Below are 10,870 nucleotides of genomic sequence, written 5' to 3'. Positions count from 1 at the left end.
TTTCAGTTCCTAACTGAATTCTTGCAGATATGTGATACTGTTAAGACTAATGGAGTAGATCCTGAAGTCTACAGGCTCATGCTTTTCCCTTTTGCTGTAAGAGACAGAGCTAGAGTGTGGTTAGACTCTCAACCCAGAGATAGCCTGAACTCTTGGGACAAGCTGGTCACGGCTTTCTTAGCCAAGTTCTTTCCTCCTCAAAAGCTGAGCAAGCTTAGAGTGGAAGTTCAAACCTTCAGACAGAAAGAAGGTGAATCCCTCTATGAAGCTTGGGAAAGATACAAGCAACTGACCAAAAAGTGTCCTTCTGACATGCTTTCAGAATGGACCATCCTGGATATATTCTATGATGGTCTATCTGAATTGGCTAAGATGTCATTGGATACTTCTGCAGGTGGATCCATTCACCTAAAGAAAATGCCTGCAGAAGCTCAAGAACTCATTGACATGGTTGCTAATAACCAGTTCATGTACACTTCTGAGAGGAATCCTGTGAGTAAAGGGACGCCTATGAAGAAGGGAGTTCTTGAAATTGATACTCTGAATGCCATATTGGCTCAGAATAAAATATTGACTCAGCAAGTCAATATGATTTCTCAGAGTCTGAATGGAATGCAAGCTGCATCCAACAATACTCAAGAGGCATCTTCTGAAGAAGAAGCTTATGATCCTGAAAACCCTGCAATAGCAGAGGTAAATTATATGGGTGAACCTTATGGAAACACCTATAACCCATCATGGAGAAATCATCCAAATTTCTCATGGAAGGATCAAAAGCCTCAACAAGGCTTTAATAATGGTGGAAAAAATAGGTTTAACAATAGTAAACCTTTTCCATCATCCACTCAGCAACAGACAGAGAACTCTGAACAAAATACCTCTAATTTAGCAAACTTAGTCTCTGATCTATCTAAGGCCACTGTGAGTTTCATGAATGAAACAAGGTCATCCATTAGAAATTTGGAGGCACAAGTGGGCCAGCTGAGTAAAAGGATCACTGAAATTCCTCCTAGTACTCTCCCAAGCAATACAGAAGAAAATCCAAAAGGAGAGTGCAAGGCCATTGAATTAATCACCATGGCCGAACCTGTGAAGGAAGGAGAGGACATGAATCCCAAGGAGGAAGACCTCCTGGGACGTCCAGTGATCAATAACGAGCTTCCCTTTGAGGAACCAAAGGAATCTGAGACTCATCTAGAGACCATAGAGATTCCATTAAACTTTCTTATGCCATTCATGAGCTCTGATGAGTATTCCTTTTCTGAAGAGAATGAGGATGTTACTGAAGAGCAAGCTGCCAAGTTTCTTGGTGCAATCATGAAGCTGAATTCCAAATTATTTGGTATTGAGACTTGGGAAGATGAACCTCCCTTGTTCACCAATGAACTAAGTGATCTGGATCAACTGAAATTGCCTCAGAAGAAACAGGATCCTGGAAAGTTCTTAATACCTTGTACCATAGGCACCATGACCTTTGAGAAGGCTCTGTGTGACCTTGGTTCAGGGATAAACCTCATGCCCCTCTCTGTAATAGAAAAACTGGGAATCTTTGGGGTGCAAGCCACTAAAATCTCATTAGAGATGACAGACAATTCAAGAAAATAGGCTTATGGACAGGTAGAGGACGTGTTAGTAAAGGTTGAAGGCCTTTACATCCCTGCTGATTTCATAGTCCTAGATACTAGGAAGGATGAGGAAGAATCCATCATCCTTGGAAGACCCTTCCTAGCCACAGCAAGAGCTGCGATTGATGTGGACAGAGGAGAATTGATCCTTCAATTAAATGAGGATAACCTTGTGTTTAAAACTCAAGGATCTCTCTCTGTACCCATGGAGAGGAAACATAGTAAGCTTCTCTCATTGCAGAGTCAACCAGAGCCCCCACAGTCAAACTCTAAGTTTGGTGTTGGGAGGCCGCAACCAAACTCTAAGTTTGGTGTTGAACTCCCATATCCAAACACTAAGTTTGGTGTTGGAGAGTCTCAACAATACTGTGAACATCTGTGAGGCTCCATGAGAGCCCACTGTCAAGCTATTGACATTAAAGAAGCGCTTGTTGGGAGGCAACCCAATTTTTATCTAATTTCTATTTTTATTGTTTTTCATGTTTTATTAGGTTCATGATCATGTGGAGTCACAAAATAAATATAAAAGTTGAAAACAAAATCAAAAACAGCAGAAGAAAAAGTCACACCCTGGAGGAAGACCTTACTGGCGTTTAAACGCCAGTAAGATGCATCTGGCTGGCGTTCAACGCCAGAACAGAGCATGGTTCTGGCGCTGAACGCCCAAAATGGGCAGCATCTGGGCGTTTGAACGCCAAAATTGCACCCTGGAGAAGAGCTGGCGCTGAACGCCCAGAACAAGCATGGTTTTGGCGTTCAACGCCAGAAATGACCAACAAATGGGCGTTCAACGCCCAAAACAAGCACCAATCTGGCGCTGAATGCCCAGAGTTGTGTGCAAGGGCATTTTGCATGCCTAATTTGGTGCAAGGTTGTAATTCCTTGAACACCTCAGGATCTGTGGACCCCACAGGATCCCCACCTACCTCCACTCACTTCTTCTCACCCCTCTTTCACACAATCCATCCACTCTTCCCCATAAACCTACCTCATAAACTCCACCTACCTTCAAAATTCAAAATCAATTTCCCACCCAACCCACCCTTCTTGGCCGAATACACCTCTCCCCCTATTCTCCACATTTCTTCATCTATTCTTTCTTTTCTTGCTCGAGGGCGAGCAAAATTCTAAGTTTGGTGTGGTAAAAGCATAAGCTTTTTGTTTTTCCATTACCATTGATGGCACCTAATTCCGGAGAATCCTCTAGAAAAGGGAAAGAGAAGACAAAAGCTTCCACCTCCGAGTCATGGAAGATGGAAAGATTCATCTCCAAAGCTCATCAAGACCACTTCTATGATGTTGTGGCCAAGAAGAAGGTGATCCCTGAGGTCCCTTTCAAGCTAAAAAAGAATGAGTATCCGGAGATCCGACATGAAATCCAAAGAAGAGGTTGGGAAGTTCTAACAAAACCCATCCAACAAGTCGGCATCCTAATGGTTCAAGAGTTCTATGCCAATGGATGAATCACTAGGAACCATGATCAAAGTAAGAACCCGGACCCAAAGAATTATCTCACCATGGTTCGGGGGAAATACTTAGATTTTAGTCCGGAAAATGTAAGGTTGGCGTTTAACTTGCCTATGATGCAAGAAGATGCACGCCCCTACACTAGAAGGGTCAACTTTAATCAAAGGTTGGACCAAGTCCTCATGGACATATGTGTGGAAGGAGCTCAATGGAAGATTGACTCCAAAGGCAAGCCGGTTCAACTAAGAAGACTGGACCTCAAGCCTGTAGCTAGAGGATGGTTAGAGTTCATACAACGCTCCATCATCCTCACTAGCAACCGATCCGAAGTTACTGTGGATCGGGCCATCATGATTCATAGCATCATGATTGGAGAGGAAGTAGAAGTTCATGAAGTCATCTCCCTTGAACTCTACAAAATAGCCGAAAAGTCATCCCCCATGGCAAGGCTAGCTTTTCCTCATCTTATTTGCCATCTATGTTACTCAGCTGGAGCTTTCATAGAAGGAGACATTCCCATTGAGGAAGAGAAGCCTATCACTAAGAAAAGGATGGAGCAAGCAAGAGAGCCCATTCATGGAGCTCAAGAGGCGCATGAAGCTCATCACCATGAGATCCCGGAGATGCCTCAAATGCATTTTCCTCCACAAAACTATTGGGAGCAAATCAACACCTCCCTGGGAGAATTAAGCTCCAACATGGGACAACTAAGGGTGGAACATCAAGAGCACTCCATCATCCTTCATGAAATTAGAGAAGATCAAAAAGTAATGAGGGAGGAGCAACAAAGACAAGAAAGAGACATAGAAGAGCTCAAGGACATCATTGGTTCCTCAAGAAGGAAATGCCACCATCACTAAGGTGGACTCATTCCTTGTTCTTACATTCTCTGTTTTTCGTTTTCTATGTTAAGTGCTTATCTATGTTTGTGTCTTCATTACATGATCATTAGTATTTAGTCACTATGCCTTAAAGTTATGAACGTCCTATGAATCCATCACCTCTCTTAAATGAAAAATGTTTTAATTCAAAAGAACAAAAAGTACATGAGTTTCGAATTTATCCTTGAACTTAGTTTAATTATATTGATGTGGTGACAATGCTTCTTATTTTCTGAATGAATGCTTGAACAGCGCATATGTCTTTTGAAGTTGTTGTTAAAGAATGTTTAATATGTTGGCTCTTGAAAGAATGATGACAAGGAGACATGTTATTTGATAATCTGAAAATTCATAAAAATGATTCTTGAAGCAAGAAAAAGCAGCAAAGAACAAAGCTTGCAGAAAAAAAAAAGGAAAAAAATAGCAAAAAAAATAGAAAGAAAAAGAAAAAGCAAGCAGAAAAAGCCAAAAGCTCTTAAAACCAAGAGGCAAGAGCAAAAAGCCAGTAACCCTTAAAACCAAAAGGCAAGGGTAAATAAAAAGGATCCCAAGGCTTTGAGCATCAGTGGATAGGAGGGCCTAAAGCAAAAAAAAGAGTGTGCTTAAGAACCCTGGACACGTCTAATTGGAGACTTTAGCAAAGCTGAGTCACAATCTGAAAAGGTTCACCCAATTATGTGTCTGTGGCATTTATGTATCCGGTAGTAATACTGGAAAACAAAGTGCTTAGGGCCACGGCCAAGACTCATAAAATAGCTGTGTTCAAGAATCATCATACTGAACTAGGAGAATCAATAACACTATCTGAACTCTGAGTTCCTATAGATGCCAATCATTCTGAACTTCAATGGATAAAGTGAGATGCCAAAACTATTCAAGAGGCAAAAAGCTACAAGTCCCGCTCATTTAATTGGAGCTATGTTTCATTGATAGTTTGGAATTTATATAGTATAGTCTCTTCTTTTTATCCTATTTGATTTTCAGTTGCTTGGGGACAAGCAACAATTTAAGTTTGGTGTTGTGATGAGCGGATAATTTATACGCTTTTTGGCATTGTTTTTAGTATGTTTTTAGTAGAATCTAGTTACTTTTAGGGATGTTTTTATTAGTTTTTATGTTAAATTCACATTTTTGGACTTTACTATGAGTTTGTGTGTTTTTCTGTGATTTCAGGTATTTTCTGGCTGAAATTGAGGGACTTGAGCAAAAATCAGATTCAGAGGTTGAAGAAGAACTGCTGATGCTGTTGGATTCTGACCTCCCTGCACTCAAAGTAGATTTTCTGGGGCTACAGAACTCAAAATGGTGCGCTTCTAATTGCGTTAGAAATTAGACATCCAGGACATTCCAGCAATATATAATAGTCCATACTTTGAACGAGTTTAGATGACGTAAAAGGGCGTTGAACGCCAGTTCTACGCTGCTATCTGGAGTTAAAGGCCAGAAACAAGTCACAAACCAGAGTTGAACGCCAGAAATACGTTACAACCTGGCGTTCAACTCCAGAAAGAGCCTCTACACGTGTAACATTCAAGCTCAGCCCAAGCACACACCAAGTGGGCCCAGGAAGTGGATTTATGTATCAATTACTTACTTTTGTAAACCCTAGTAGCTAGTTTATTATAAAAAGGACTTTTTACTATTGTATTAGACATCATCCTGGATTGTATTTTTGATCCTGTGATCACGTTTTGGGGGCTGGCCATTCGGCCATGCCTGGACCTTTCACTTATGTATTTTTAACGGTAGAGTTTCTGCACTCCATAGATTAAGGTGTGGAGCTCTACTGTTCCTCAAAGATTAATGCAAAGTACTACGGTTTTTCTATTCAATTCAACTTATTCCGCTTCTAAGATATTCATTCGCACTTCAACCTGAATGTGATGAACGTGACAATCATCATCATTCCCTATGAACGCGTGCCTGATAACCACTTCTGTTCTACCTTAGATTGAATGAGTATCTCTTGGATCTCTTAATCAGAATCTTCGTGGTATAAGCTAGATTGATGGCGGCATTCATGAGAGTCCGGAAAGTCTAAACCTTGTCTGTGGTATTCTGAGTAGGACTCTGGGATTGAATGACTGTGACGAACTTCAAACTCGCGAGTGCTGGGCGTAGTGACAGACGCAAAAGGATGGTGAATCCTATTCCAGTATGATCGAGAACCTCAGATGATTAGCCGTGCTGTGACAGAGCATTTGGACCATTTTCACAAGAGGATGGGATGTAGCCATTGACAACGGTGATGCCCTTACATAAAGCCAGCCATAGAAAGGAGTAAGACTGATTGGATGAAGACTGCAGGAAAAGCAGAGGTTTAGAGGGACGAAAGCATCTCCATGCATTTATCTGAAATTCTCACCAAGGATTTACATAAGTATTTCTATCCCTATTTTATTATTAATATTCGAAAACTCCATAACCATTCTATATCCGCCTGACTGAGATTTACAAGATGACCATAGCTTGCTTCATACCAACAATCTCCGTGGGATCGACCCTTACTCGCGTAAGGTTTATTACTTGGACGACCCAGTGCACTTGCTTGTTAGTTGTGCGAAGTTGTGATAAAAAATTGAGATTACAATTGAGCGTACCATGTTGATGGCGCCATTGATGATCACAATTTCGTGCACCAGAAGGGCCAACGTTTGCGCCAACGATTGCCTCAAACGTGAGGTCAAACGTTGGCGCCATAAGAGCAAGAAAGATAACCCCTGAAGCATGGCAACGTTTGCGCCAACGTTTGCCTCAAACGTGAGGTCAAACGTTGGCCACCTTTTAGCATGGAAGAGCACCCCTGTTTGATGGTTTAATTGAGCCACGTTTGCGCCAACGTTTGCCTCAAACGTTAGGCCAAACGTTGGCTAGAAGAGCTGCTTGGGAAGGGCCACGTTTGAGCTCACGTTTGACCTCAAACGTTGGCTCAAACGTGGATGATAGCAAGGGTCGATCTGCATAATGGTTTTCAAGAAGATGTTTGAGTCAACGTTTGCCTCAAACGTTGACTCAAACGTGAATGGTTCATGGTCCGGTTCACAAGTGCATTTCTTCCCAACACCAAGAGCAATTAACAGAGGCTATTATCAACCCAATTCCATCAAGGCCAAGGCCCAAACTCAAGGCTCTAAGACCATTAGAAGAAAGTGTATAAATAGAAGTTAGTTTGATTTAGGAGGGACGTCAACTTTTACTTTTGAATTTACACCTCTTGGAGGATTTTACTTACTTGGAACTGGGAGGAGAATTGAATTCTCTTCCTCTTCAGTTTCTTGTTTTCTTTTCTGCAAAGTTTTACTGAGTCTTGGGTGTTGAGAATTGAGGAAATTCTGTCTCAATCTCACCTTGAGATCTCTTTTTGTTTCTTTCACTGCACCATTGGAGAATTGAGATTTGAATTCAAGTTTTCTTACTGTTTTGATCTTTAATTTGTTGCAATTGATTTCTGAATTGGATCAAGGAAGGTAGTGAGATCTAGACTTGGTTTTCTTGTCTCTTGACCCCTGAGATCTGAAATTTCCTTTTAATTCTTCTGTTGAACGCTTCTTCAAGCAATTTACATTTTCTGTTTGAGATCTACTGCAATTAAATTCATCTTTTACTTCCCTGCTTGTTGCAATTTACTTTTCCTTGTTTAATTTCTGCAATCCCAATTCCCAACTCCTTTTATAATTCAAGCAATTTACATTTCTTGCACTTTAAAATTCAGCCATTTACATTTCTTGCAATCTAAGTTTCTGCAATTTATATTACTTGTTCTTTATGATTCAGCTTATTTACTTTCTTTGCTCTTTAATTTCCTGCAATCTACCCCTCTCCTTTTACTTTTCAAGCAATTTAGTTTCTGCAATCACTCAACCAACACTTGATTCGCTTGACTAAATCAACCACTAAACTAAAATTGCTCAATCCTTCAATCTCTGTGGGATCGACCTCACTCACGTGAGTTATTATTACTTGATGCGACCTGGTACACTTGCCGGTTAGATTTGTGTGTTTGGAATTTGTTTTCCAAATTTTACACATCAGTGGGGTGTCTCCCACCTAGCACTTTGGTTTATAGTCCTAAGTTGGACTTGGTGAGGAGATCCTTGTTAGGGCGGCTTATGCTTCCACTCCTCCTCGAATCTCTAACCAAGTTTGCTATTGATTCGACCTCCGAGGTCCCAATTAGATTGAATCAAACTCAAGAGAGATTTCAAGCTAGCAATTAGGATCCAACTTTGTTGACTCCTGAAATTTATGCCCGGATCCCATACTCTAGTATTTTGTTCATCTTCTTCTTGATCTTCACCTTGAACTTGGATGAACAATGTCTTAAAGCACCATTAGAACACTTGTGTACTCCCCAGAATCCACTACATTGACTCTTGCACCATAATTGAGCTTTAAAGGTTGGACTGGCCCCTTGGATGAACTTCCCATTTCTTGGCCAATCAACGTTCTTCTCTTCACCATCCACTACTCTAAGAAAGGTTTGAAGTTGACCATCCGTTTCTAAAATGGCATATTGATGTGGGGCTAGAAAGCTTGTTGGAGAATTCTTCACCCACTCAATTCGCTCTTGCACAAATGCTTCCACCTCTTGGCAACTAAAATCTTCCTCAACCTCTTTTGAATCTTCTTCATTATCACTTAAGTCAAAAATTGGAGGTTGTTTGAAGTCCACATCAACATCTCCTTCCAAATCTAACAGTGGAGGTTCATGGAGGTCATAGAAGGAATTACCCAAGTTGGACAAAAAATCTTGAATGATGGAATCCTCTTGATCAATTCCTACCGACTCTTCATTTATCTCCTTTTGCACTTCATGTTGTGACTTGATGTCTTCTTCTTGATTTTTCAACTCTTCTTTCACTCCACACTTTTCACTTGGTCCCACACATTTATCCACTAGAATTTTTTGCTTGTGGCATGAACGTAATGATGCTAGATGATCCAAAGCTTTTGCTAAGGTAGACATGACTTGCTCTTGCTTCTTCCAGAACTCTTGTTGTTCTCGAATGGACATGAAAAGTACTTCTTGTGTGGCTTGATCCATATATGAAGATGAAGATTGAGGTGATAAAGATTGACAATCAAACTCATGAGGGTAAGGGTTTCGTATGCTGTGAGGTGATGGTGTGTAAGATTGGTGACTAAAAAGGTAAGTGTTTGGGTTCCATTGGGGTGCATTGTGGTGATGGTGTGAAAAGTCATGAAGAAAATATAAACAAAAACCTACTAGGGAAAAGCAAACAAACAACCAAAAAGTGCTATTTACACTATTAACATATTTACGTCAACCAAAAGATATAACACCGATTGCTTCCTCGGCAACGGCGCCAAATTTGACACGAAGAGAACTATTGTTAGTCTAGATTTTCACAAAATAGAATTTTATCGTTGAAAGTATAGCCTAGACCAATAAGTAATTCCCAAGATCAAATAGTAAATTCAAATCAAAACATAGATAAACCGAGAGTATTTAGCTCCCAGGTCGTTCTCCCTAGGAATGCAATCGAAGTGTTATACACTTTTGGTTGTGAGGACAAGGAGGGGGTTTTGAATCAAGAAATGAAATATTGAAAGAACTAAGCAATGAAAGAACTAAGAGGTGAGAAAAATTGTAATTAATACAAGTAAAGAGAATCGTAAGATCAAAGCTAGTGAAAATGCTAGAAATGCAATAAAGGGCCTTGACTTGAGAATGAGGTTCTTAGGATTCCTCTCATTGCCATAACCACCACTATGGTAATTAGCTTGAGTCAATCTCGCCGAGTTAACCCCAACCATCGAGGAGTAAGTCAAGCAAGTATAATTGACCTTAATCTATACGTCCTAACTAACTTACCAAACTAGTTGATAAAAGGCTAGCGTCAATGGAAACAAGAGTCAACTAACTACCCAAAAATTACCACTAAATGTCGGACATTATGGCTCTAGTATTCTAGGAACTCGAACCACAAGCCAATGTGTGGAAATCTACTCAAAATCTAAAGTTGAAATTTTCACAAACACCTTGTGTGCATAAAAGTAAAGTATGGAAAATTGCAAAGTAAAATAGAAAACTATAAGCAACTATCAACAAAACCAAATGTAAACAAGCAATCAAACATAAAGGAAGTATGAAACATAAAATTCATTGATCAAAACTCCAGAAATACAAAATTGCAAGTATGAACAAGTAACTTGAACCAAAAGAGAATGAAAGTAAAAGTGCTATAATTAAAGATGAAATTGAGGGTACTTACAATTAAAGAAGCAAAAATCCAAAATCAAAGCTTGCTATAAAATGCTACAATGGAAATGGAAATGGAAATGAAACCCTAAGAGAGCAAAGCTATACTACTCCTACTCCTTCTCCTAATTACTATGAAAAACTATCTAAAACTCCTAATGAAAAGCTCCCCTTTCATATGTGTTGATTTTCCCTTGATATACCCTCAAAATTCAGCCTCCCAGCCTTCCAAAATGGGCCAAGAGGCCTCAGAAATCGTGAAGCACGTGTTTCATTAATGTAATCACGTGCGGGGACCTGTGCGGACGCACAGATATGTGCATCCGCACACTCGGCTAAAAATCGACCTGTGCGTATGCACATGTGCTTGTGCGCACGCACACATCGCTGTGTGTGTTTTTTCTTATTTTCTTCATGTTTTCTCCCTTGTACATGCTTTCTTCCACTTTGGCCATCCATTCTTGCCTCTAAGGCCTGAAATCACTCACAACCCATATCATGGCATCGAATGACATAAAAGTGGGATTAAAAATCACTAATCTAAGCATTAAAATGCATGTTTTCATATTTAGAATCAAATTAGGGATCAAACACAAAAGTATGCTATTTTGGTGATTAAGTGTGAGTTCATGTACCAGAATCCATTCAAATCAAGCCAAAATATATCATCTAGT

At 40.1% G+C, this 10,870-nt stretch overlaps 1 non-coding gene across 1 annotated transcript; it reads right to left on the bottom strand.

The window, feature by feature from the left end:
• Nucleotides 1-210: 210 nt before the first annotated feature.
• LOC148580591 (small nucleolar RNA R71) lies at nucleotides 211-318 on the bottom strand. Its single transcript, XR_015896230.1, has one exon. It is a non-coding gene; the product is annotated as a small nucleolar RNA R71 (small nucleolar RNA).
• Between the last annotated feature and the right edge of the window lie 10,552 nt (nucleotides 319-10,870).

This window comes from Arachis ipaensis, chromosome B10 (genome assembly GCF_059453495.1).
Source record: "Arachis ipaensis isolate K30076 ecotype BB chromosome B10, ASM5945349v1, whole genome shotgun sequence".
Lineage (NCBI taxonomy): Eukaryota > Viridiplantae > Streptophyta > Magnoliopsida > Fabales > Fabaceae > Arachis > Arachis ipaensis.
This window is presented reverse-complemented; position numbering and strand designations above follow the sequence as displayed.